This window comes from Lepidochelys kempii, chromosome 1, assembly GCF_965140265.1.
Source record: "Lepidochelys kempii isolate rLepKem1 chromosome 1, rLepKem1.hap2, whole genome shotgun sequence".
In the NCBI taxonomy this organism is placed as follows: Eukaryota; Metazoa; Chordata; order Testudines; family Cheloniidae; genus Lepidochelys; species Lepidochelys kempii.
In genome coordinates, this window is record NC_133256.1 from 242541348 (window position 1) to 242551034 (window position 9687).

Here is a 9687-nt window from a genome sequence, read left to right on the forward strand (position 1 = left end):
ACTCTAATTCTCCTGCTATTTTCCAGATCCCCACCTTATCTGACCGCCAAGTTGCTTCCCTTCTCCACATCCGTGCCTTTTTCTGTGGTTTTGCTCACAAGGGGAGGTATGATGGGTAAGCTGGGCCTGATTCCATCTGCTGCCTTAAAAGAACAGAGTGGGAGGCAATGAGTCTGAGATCCTTTGTGATTCAGGACAGCAAGAAAAGAATGACATGATCCATCAGATCTGCTCTTAAGGAGCAGGAGATGGAGCTGAAGCAGTGTCTTAGGGTGGAAGAACAGTGGGACACAGTTGCCATCCCTTAGTGCTTAAGACTCACCTTCTACTCCTGTGCAAGTCCTAGACCATGCAGAGATGGCTTAGGAGAGGAGATCCTCATAGCATGTGCTGCCCAGTTGGGAGCTGCATGGCATAGGACAGCACTTGCCATGACAAAAATGTTGCAGTTTTGCTCCTGCATGGCTTAGCAGTTCCAGATGGCATTTGTTTCTCCTGCAGCCATCTCACTACTCCCCTTTGCCCCTTCTGACTCCGACTTCCATTCCCCCTGCCCACCCCCACACACACATTCTGTGATCCTACAGGAACAGGTAAGTGGCTGCCATCCAGAATGTCTAGTTGCACCAGAGCTCCTGAGAAGTTCCTAACCATTTGATTTAGAATTTAATTATTTTAAAAAATTATTTCTCCAGCTTCTAAGTCAAATCTATTTCCTCTCTCCTCCCCATTTGCTGGATCTTTCCATGTCTGGTGCATTCTTAGCTTTCAATAACACTTGGTTATTGACCAATTTCATCATCAGTTAAGACAATTGCACCACTCCCAGTTCACCAACAAATTAAAATACAACCCTGTGACATAAATTAGAACCATTGACAAAAAGTATTGGTCTAGTGTGCTGCCTAGGTCAAAAAGCCCTCCTTCCATGCAGATACTCCCACAGCACGTTGAGTCAGGGGGAGCTATCACTGAACCTTTTCTCATGTTCATGTGTGGCTCCTGTGTGGAGTCTCTGATGCTGAGTAAAGTCCACATCTGTCACTGATGCTTCTCCCACATTCAATACATACATAGGTTTGCTCTGTGTTTAGGCTCTCCTCAGATGAAGATCCTCCTCTTCACTTTCTCTCACAATCCTGCCATCTACCAGAAGACACAGAGAATCCAGACAATGATTCAGTCCTGTGCTTGGGAGAAAGGTGATCTCAGAGAAGAAAAGTCTGCATCACAAATAACCCACTCTTCATAAGATGTTAGACCTTGGGTCCAGCTCTAGCAAAATCCATGGAGCGAGATGAGCAAAGAGAATGCTCCTAAGGAGGGGGCGCCTCTCCAGTAGGGCACCTGTCCTGGCACAGAGAAAATGGTGAGGCACAGTGTTCCCCATAGGCATGGCTCAGCTTGACACATGGCTCAGAGAGGGCAGAGCCAGCTGCAGATAGGGCTACGGGGCTGCAGCCAGAGAAGGAAGTGCTGGGACATGCCAAGCCAAGGCCCCTGATGCTAGGGCAGGGCAGGGCCCAGCCCAGAGACTGCAGGGAGAAGTTTTGTCCAGCCCAGCACTCCCACTCCCCATGGAAAGCCCTGGAACCCAGGCTTTAGACTCCCTCCTTGCTGTTGCCCCGCAAGGAGCTCAACAAAGTGCCAGGACCTCCCCTCACAGCCTGCAGTGCTGAGACTGCAGTAGGAGCTCCCCTGTTGGGTGGGGAAGCGAGTGCCCCAGCCATTGACTTCTGTGCAGGCAGTGGGGCCTCCCTGCTTTGCTGTCTTGGGCATGGTCAGGACAGGAGACAGGGGTTGCTGGGTCTCGGCTCAGAGCTAGCCAAGAGAGGGGTCAGAGGGCTGGGCTCCTTGAGCCTCCCCCTCATTGTACCCTTGGAGGTGAGGCATGGAAGAAAGAGTGAAAAAGTGAGGGGCGGGGGGGGGGGAGTATGTGGATGAAGGGGAAAAAAAGAGGGGAGGGAGGAGATACCAGTGAAAAAATGGTGAGGAGCATGAACTTAAGGGGAATCTGCTGCCCGCCCCCCGACTTTTGAAGGCTTTTGTGTTGTAACATAGTGGTAAATCAGGAGGGTAGTTTTGTGGTGGCATCTCCCGCTATGCGGGGGAATACAATTTTCCTACCTACAAAATCCCAAAGCAGTTCATATTAAAGTGAAGGCTCACTGGCAAGTCAGATACATGACTGCTCCTTTCTGACTCTGCCAGAGCACCACAGAGACAGTGAGATGGGACTGAAGTACAAGAGCTCATATCAGCTATGTTAAAATTCCACCTTTGTACTGAATTCAATGATAGCCAGGTGCTCAGAGACCACAGTGACAGACGTGGTATAAGAACTGAAATATAATTCAATAGCACAGTTTCAGGCAGTATCTCTGAATCAGCTGCTTTTGAAAATGCCACTTGTAATTTACTTCATAAATAGAGCTGGCCAAAACTCAGGATTTCCAGTTCTTGGGAAATTTTGATATTTCAAAATGTGGTTTTATTCCAAATTGGACCAAAACTGAATTTTTTGAAATTTCCGGCAACCTGGCTGTGACGGGTTGTCACACGCGGTGTGCAATCTGGGAGCCATGGGAACCGCTGTGCCCCTCTAACCACCCCATTGGGCTGGCCCTGTTCACACTGCTTCCTTAGTTGGAGACACAGCCAGCCTCACCAGGATGTTATTACCCAACTCGACAGCAGGTGGTGCCACCCTAACTGAGCTGCCTGAGTGATGTACCGAAGCAACCCAAATACAAACAGCAGACACCAGCCAATTTCCCAGCTCCCCAGGTTCACACCCTCTGCTGGTTGCAAAATTATACTGTGTTGCATTGCATAGGGATCTGCACAATGTAAGCTCATAATTAGTTCACTCTCCCCTCAATGTGGGAAAAATATGCAACAAGCCTGTGTTAACCAAACTGAGATTTTTCCCCAGACACTTCACTCAAAGGCACACTGGTTTAGATAAAGCAAAAAACAAGTTTATGAACTACAAAAGCTAGATTTTAAGTGATTATAAGTGTCAGCAAACAGATCAAAGCAGATTACCTAGCAAATAAACAACACACAAACTAAGTCTAACATACTAGACAGATTGGATATGAATTAGCAATTTCTCACCCTGGTTGATGATACAAGCAGTCCACCATGTTTCCATACACAGGCTAGAAATCCTTTTAGCCTGGACCCAGAACTTCCCCCAGTTCAATATTTGTTCCTTAGGTGTTTCCAGGAGTCTCCTGGGGTGGAAAGTGAGGCCCCTAAATGATGTCACACCCCACCTTATATAGCGTTTGCATATGGCAGGAACCCTTGGTTCCAAAAACAGTTCCCAGCCCAGTTTGTGGAAAAATACAGGTATCCAAAATGGAGTTCAGTATCATGTGGTCTGGTCACATGCCCTTGCTGAGTCATAGCAGCGATTACTTACAGGCTGGCTGAAATGTTTACAGGATGGTTACGCTCTGCCACAGTCCATTGTCTTTGCTGATGGGTCATCAGCACTGTTTAGCTCCTTCATTGTTCTACCTGAAATGCTAGCTGACTGTGGGTGTTTTTCAGAGTAAGCACATTTGAAATACAGATACACTATCAATGTTCATAACTCCAGATACAAAAATGATACATTCATACAAATAGGATAATCATATTCAGCAAATCATAACTTTTTCAATTACACTTTACAAGACATATATTGTACTATATGCAGCATAATTATGTCATAATCATATCATAACCATACCACTATGAAGAATATTGGATGCAGTGTCATATTGGCAATTAAAAAAAAGTTTCAGAAACACTGACACATGTTGTTTCCAAAACAAAATAGGCTCTCTGAACCCCAGTAGCCACGGACTGAAACTGACATTCTTGTCAGTTTCATGGCTGCTATAAGGCTAGGGCTGGAGCTTTCAGGGCTTACAATCTCCCTGCCACAGACCCAGGAGTCTGGTAGTCCTGCCAGAGCTCTCAGGTGTTCCAGCCTCCCTAGCATGGACCAAGGAGCCTGGAAACCATGAGGGCTTTCAGGTTAGTCATAGAACCAGGAGCCTGGAAGTCTTAGGATGGGCTTCTTGTGTCCATGGCTCTATGGCAGACCCACCATGCAGACTGCCTTGGGGTCAGGGAATGCAGGGCTTCCAGACTCCCAGGCTAGTTGGCTCCCAGGGCTGCCTCTGAACCATGGATCCTAGACACCCAGAGCCACAGATTCTGGAAGGTTTCCAGCAAAACCCTGCCTTCTTTTAGCTGAAAATTCATTGAATGGTCACTGTTTGCACAAAACAATTCAGACTTGATCAATCAGCATTTTCCAGCACAGCGTCAGACAGCGATAGGTGATACCTAACAGAATGCAATTAAAGATTGCTTGCATCAGTCACAAAGGTTGATGATAGCTCCATTCCCTCTCCTCTCTCATGTGCATGCACTGCTTCTCCTCAAAGAGACAGTAGCTTCAAAAACTGCAGTCTCTTCTGTTATTATCCAAGACCTGCACTATTAATAGCTAATGCCCACATAGTTCCTATGATGGCTCTGGGTCTGATGTTCTTTGGCAGCCAGATAATATTTAAATCATTCTACCACAGATGCAATCCACTCTCAGGGACCTTTTGGATGTAGGTTTCTTTGAATACCAACCTTGTGGGTCAGGTCACAATACTTCACACTCAGATTTGGCCTGGTCACCCCTCTGTTGACAGAGGGGCGGCTAGGCAAAACTTGAGTGGTGCTGTGACCAACCACCACCACCGCTGTGGGGTGACTGCAGCGTGGGCTTGCTCTCCAGTCGCTCCCGGTCCCCTTGAGGCCTTGGTGTTGGGAGAGGGAGGATAGCCCCAAGGATAGCCACTGATTGGGACTGCAGGAATGCCCCTTGACAGCCCCTCCTACTGCTCCTCACCCTGCAGAGATACTGCTGTGATGGTGGACTTAGACAGCTGTGATTATGCAGAGCCGAGGGGAAAGAGTGGTGAGGAAAAGGAAAGCGGAAAAGGAAGGGGAGGGTTGGGCGGAGAGAGGAAAAGTAGCGAAGGCAAAGGGTGCGAAACAGAGGAGGGGGGGGGAAAGGCAGACATGCCAGAGGGGTTAGACAATCAGAGCCCGGGGGACATTTCCCTGGGGGCACTGGGCGAGGCACAGGCGGGTTCAGAGAGGAGGCGGATCTGGTTACCCACCAGCCTAACCAGCTGCACCAAACCAGGGCCCCACTCCCCAGTGCCCAGCCCGCCAGCCACCCAGAAAGTTTTGAGTAGGGCCTGAGTTCTAGGGGTTGGCACGAATTGTTGCTGTTAATACCGCCCTCCCTCCCTCTCCCCCCACCCCACACTCTGCCCCATCCCAGGCCCCTTGGCTGGCTCCCCGCGGTCCTTTCTCACTCATTCAGTGCCCCTATGGACTTCATTCTGTTCCCTGCACACGCCTTGCATCTCTCTCCTGCTCCCTCAGTGAATCTAGCACCAGCAGCTGCCAGCCTCTGAGTCTGACTCCTGCAGAGCCTGGTACAGGGACTGTGGGGAGGCATCTTGGGTTGCCCCTGTCCTTGGGCTTCTGGGGGTTGGTACAGCTCCTGACACAGCTTAGATTAGCCCTGCTTGAATGTTTTTGAGACTTTGGAATGTTTTCTGAAAATGCTAGTTATACTGATAGCATGGGAAGGACATTGGTGCAGATGTTAATTTAAATAATGTGTAATGTAAAAAGCCAGTAAAGAGGTGGCAGAAATACAGATATGGTAATGTGTAGGTTTAATGTTCATTAATATTGTAATAGGTTATAAGAGGAGTAGCCTTGCTAAATTGTGAGAGATTTCCAATTAACACACACTAGAAGGTTACCATTACATAAGAATGGCAATACTGGGTCAGACCAAAGGTCCATCTAGCCCAGTATCCTGTCTTCTGACAGTGGCCAATGCCAGGTGCCCCAGAGGGAATGAACAGAACAGGTAATCATCAAGTGGTCCATCCTCTGTTGCCCATTGCCAGCTTCTGGCAAACAGAGGCAAAGGACACCATCCCTGCTCATCCTGGCTAATAGGCATTGATGGACCTATCCTTCATGAACTTATGTAGTTCTTTTTTGAACCCTGTTATAGTCTTGGCCTTCACAACATCCTCTGGCAAAGCATTCCACAGGTTGACTGTGTGTTGTGTGAAGAAATATTTCCTTTTGTTTGTTTTAAACCTGTTGCCTATTAATTTCATTTGGTGACCCCTAGTTCTTGTGTTATGAGAAGGAGTAAATAACACTTCCTTATTTACTTTCTCCACACCAGTCATGATTTTATAGACCTCTATCATCCCCCCTTAGTCATCTCTTTCCCAAACTGAAAAATCCCAGATTTATTAATCTCTCCTCATATGGAAGCTGTTCTATACCCCTAGTCATTTTTGTTACATGATTTTGTAACAGGTTATGGGATTGTAAAGCTATACTTCATTCTGTTACCAGTGGATTGATCACCCATTGATACACTATATCATCTTTGAAATTGAGTATAATTGTAGTACTTGTGTAAATGGTAATTGTAGGGCTGTTTGCTTAACTAACCATTTTATTTCTGAATAAAGTTTGTTTCAATCATTCAAAGGGTCATCCAGGGCCCGCTACTAAATTAAATTGTCTGTAACTGATTTAGAGACTCGAACCCAAAAACTAAGTGTGGTTTATTGCATCCCTAGCTTTAACAATTTAATACTAATTGGGAACATTTAAAATTCAGTATCTGTGTGTGAAGAAAGGGCTTGGTGCAGGGCACTAGACTGGCCAAGCTAAGATGCAACAGCCCTTCCTGAACTGAGAGGGGGGGCAAGATGCATGGAATACATGGCGGGGCCTGGAATGTCGGGGAGGGCAGTTTAACTGACATGAGGGCTTGTGTTGTTTACCCCAATGGCAGAGAGGGGAGACAACCCTGGGCTGGTCCCTGTGTGACTGCCCAGCTGGACTCAATGGTATGCATTTGGGATCATGCCTCTTAGGGAAGGCAGAGCGGTAGCCAATAGAAAGGAAGCCATCCTGGGACTTCACCTCCCCCGCCCTCGTCCCCAGCAGGGCAGCTCTCTCCAGGGCAGGGCTGGGTGCTAATCGGGCAGCAATAAATGAGGGGGATGCGGTGTGGATTGACAGGAAAGCTGCATGTGTCATGGGGGTGAAGCCCAGAAAAACAAAGTAAGGCTACGGGGGAGCATAGTGCCCACCAGGGGAATGGAACCAAGGAGTGGGAGACCCCATTGGTAGGTGAGGTGCATTTACTGTGTGTCCTTGGGGGACAAGACCATGGAAAGGGGGCTCCCCTCATTGAAGGAGCAGTGTGTTTTGGGGTGAAGCTCACATGGAGGGTTTCTCATTGTGGGGAGCAGTGTGAGAGTGTGTCTGTGATGGGGCTGAAGCTCAGGCGTGTGGTAGAGTAATATGCGTTTGGACAGTGAAGTCCAAGACAGACGGTGAGTCCCTTGGGGGAGTAGTATGCGCTGAAGGGTCAAGCCCAGGACGTAGAGGTCCAATTAATGGAGGAATGTGGGCTAGTAGGAGGTGGGGTGGATCTCAACATGTGAGGTGCAGCCTAAATTTGTGTGTGTGTTGAGAGAATGAAGCCCAAGAACAGACTTCCACTGAAGAGCATGAGTGTATGTGATGGAGAGGAATGAAGCAGGGGAGGGTGGGGTTCCCCTATAGGGAATACTAAGCATTTGGGGTGAAACCTAAATAAAGGGAAAATTCCATTAAAGAGTAGCGCGATATTGGGAGACAAAGCCCAGGAAAGTAGAGTCCTATTATGGGCTCAGTGTTCATAGGAGATGGGAGGAAGCAGGGTATTGAAGCCCAGGGCCCAGCCTTCAGAGCAACGGAACCATCATTATTAAGTGTCACCATCTCTTCTCCTCCTAGGAGAAGCCTTCCTTCAAAAGGCTGAAATCCACTTCTCCTCTGAGCAAAGGACAAGGGGTGGTAAAGAAACAAGAGAGAAAGTTTATCCTGATTTTTCAGACACTAAACCGTGAACAGAGGGGAGGAAAAGAGAGTCTAGAGACTGAAGGAAAAGGAGCAAGAAATGAGGTAGGATTCACAAGAGCATGAGGAGGTTAAGACAAAAAAGAACTGGGCCTAGGTTTGGGAAAAGGGAAACTAGATTGGGAAAAAACACAAAGAGAAGCCGAGGGACATACACTTTCTTCTGCCATCTCTGCATTTATTCTGAAAAGGGAGAGGGGAAGTATTGAAATCCGATGTCCTACATTCTGTGCTGCTCTATGCCTCATTATTACATTTCAGAAATTATACCTCTTCCAGGAGACACCTTCTTCCACAAGGCCTGAATATAGTTTTCTTCTCCGCAAAGAACAAAGTGAGGAAAAGAAACAAGAGAAAAAGAAAAATCACAGGAAGTGGAGAAGAGCATTAAATGCAGGGGAAAGGGAAGATGGTGGTCTAGAGCGAGAAGCAGAAGCATCAGCAGCAGTAAGAACAAGAATTACGGTAATAATAGTCAAGGCAGGTTGAGGAGCTTAATAATTGCAATCTTCCTACACCCGTGTGGCAGATATCGCAGTTTACCACTTTCAGATTATGGTCACATTCTCTTTGTGTGTCCACAGGGAAACAAGAGTGAAGGTAGGAATGAGCGTGTTTCCTGAATCTAGAGAGAGACAGGAAGGAAAAAGAGAGTTCTGCGATTTTAAATTTCAGAGTAAAAAGTGCAATTTTTTATGCATTAAAACCAAATGTTCAAAAAGCCCTCCGGTAATCAACCAAAACAGCTTCTATCTGCCAAAACCCAAGTTCTGGAGTCAGATTTTACATGGCATAGCTGGGGTTGGTAGCACTACCTATTATTAAGATTGCCCAATATTTCCCATGATTAGAGCTTATTTTTAGTTGCTTATAACTCTGCCAAACTTTAACCCTTTGGACTGAAATTTTACATACCAGCCATCTGTCTCATACTGATTATATTTTTTGGCAAATTTCTACCAAAACAGGTCAATCATTTCTGAGAATGAGGGTAGGGAAAAATATGTTGGTTTGCCCATGTTAAAATATTCTGGTGAACTTTTAATTGAGGAACTCTAGTGCTCCCATACTTTGGACCAGGGACTTAAAATTTAGCAAGGGGCATGTTCTTTATGTCAGGGACGTACCTTTTGCTGTCCCTGTGAAAATCCACTCAACTTTGGCCACAGTTACAAGCCTTTTGAAAAAAAATCATAGTTTGCATATACTCAGACACTTTCTAGAGCTTTGTAACTTAATTCCCTAATGTTGCAGCCACTCTGAGCATGCTTCAGCTCAGGGCTCAGCAGGATTTTCCCGCAAAATTGTAGTTCTCAGTGGCTCTTGACCATGCCAGGTCTGGGCACAGGAACTGAGAGCCTCCCTCTCTGGTGCCATTCCTGCTGATACCGAGAGAAGGAGGAAGAGGAAGCTGCCTGAATTAAATGCAGAGGGGACAAAAGCCAGAAATCAGCAGCACAAACCACTGAACATAGAAAATGGAGAAGAGCAGAGTCTAGAGACAGTAGGAAAAAAATGAGGTAGAATTCATAGCAGGGATGGATTTGTATATATGGGAGAGGAAGATAAAAAAGTTAGGGGTCTGAGTAGATCAAAAAAAAGGAGGAACAGGAAAAACAGACACAAATGGATAAATAAATATTAATGTCTCAAGGCTCCTTTTGTTAG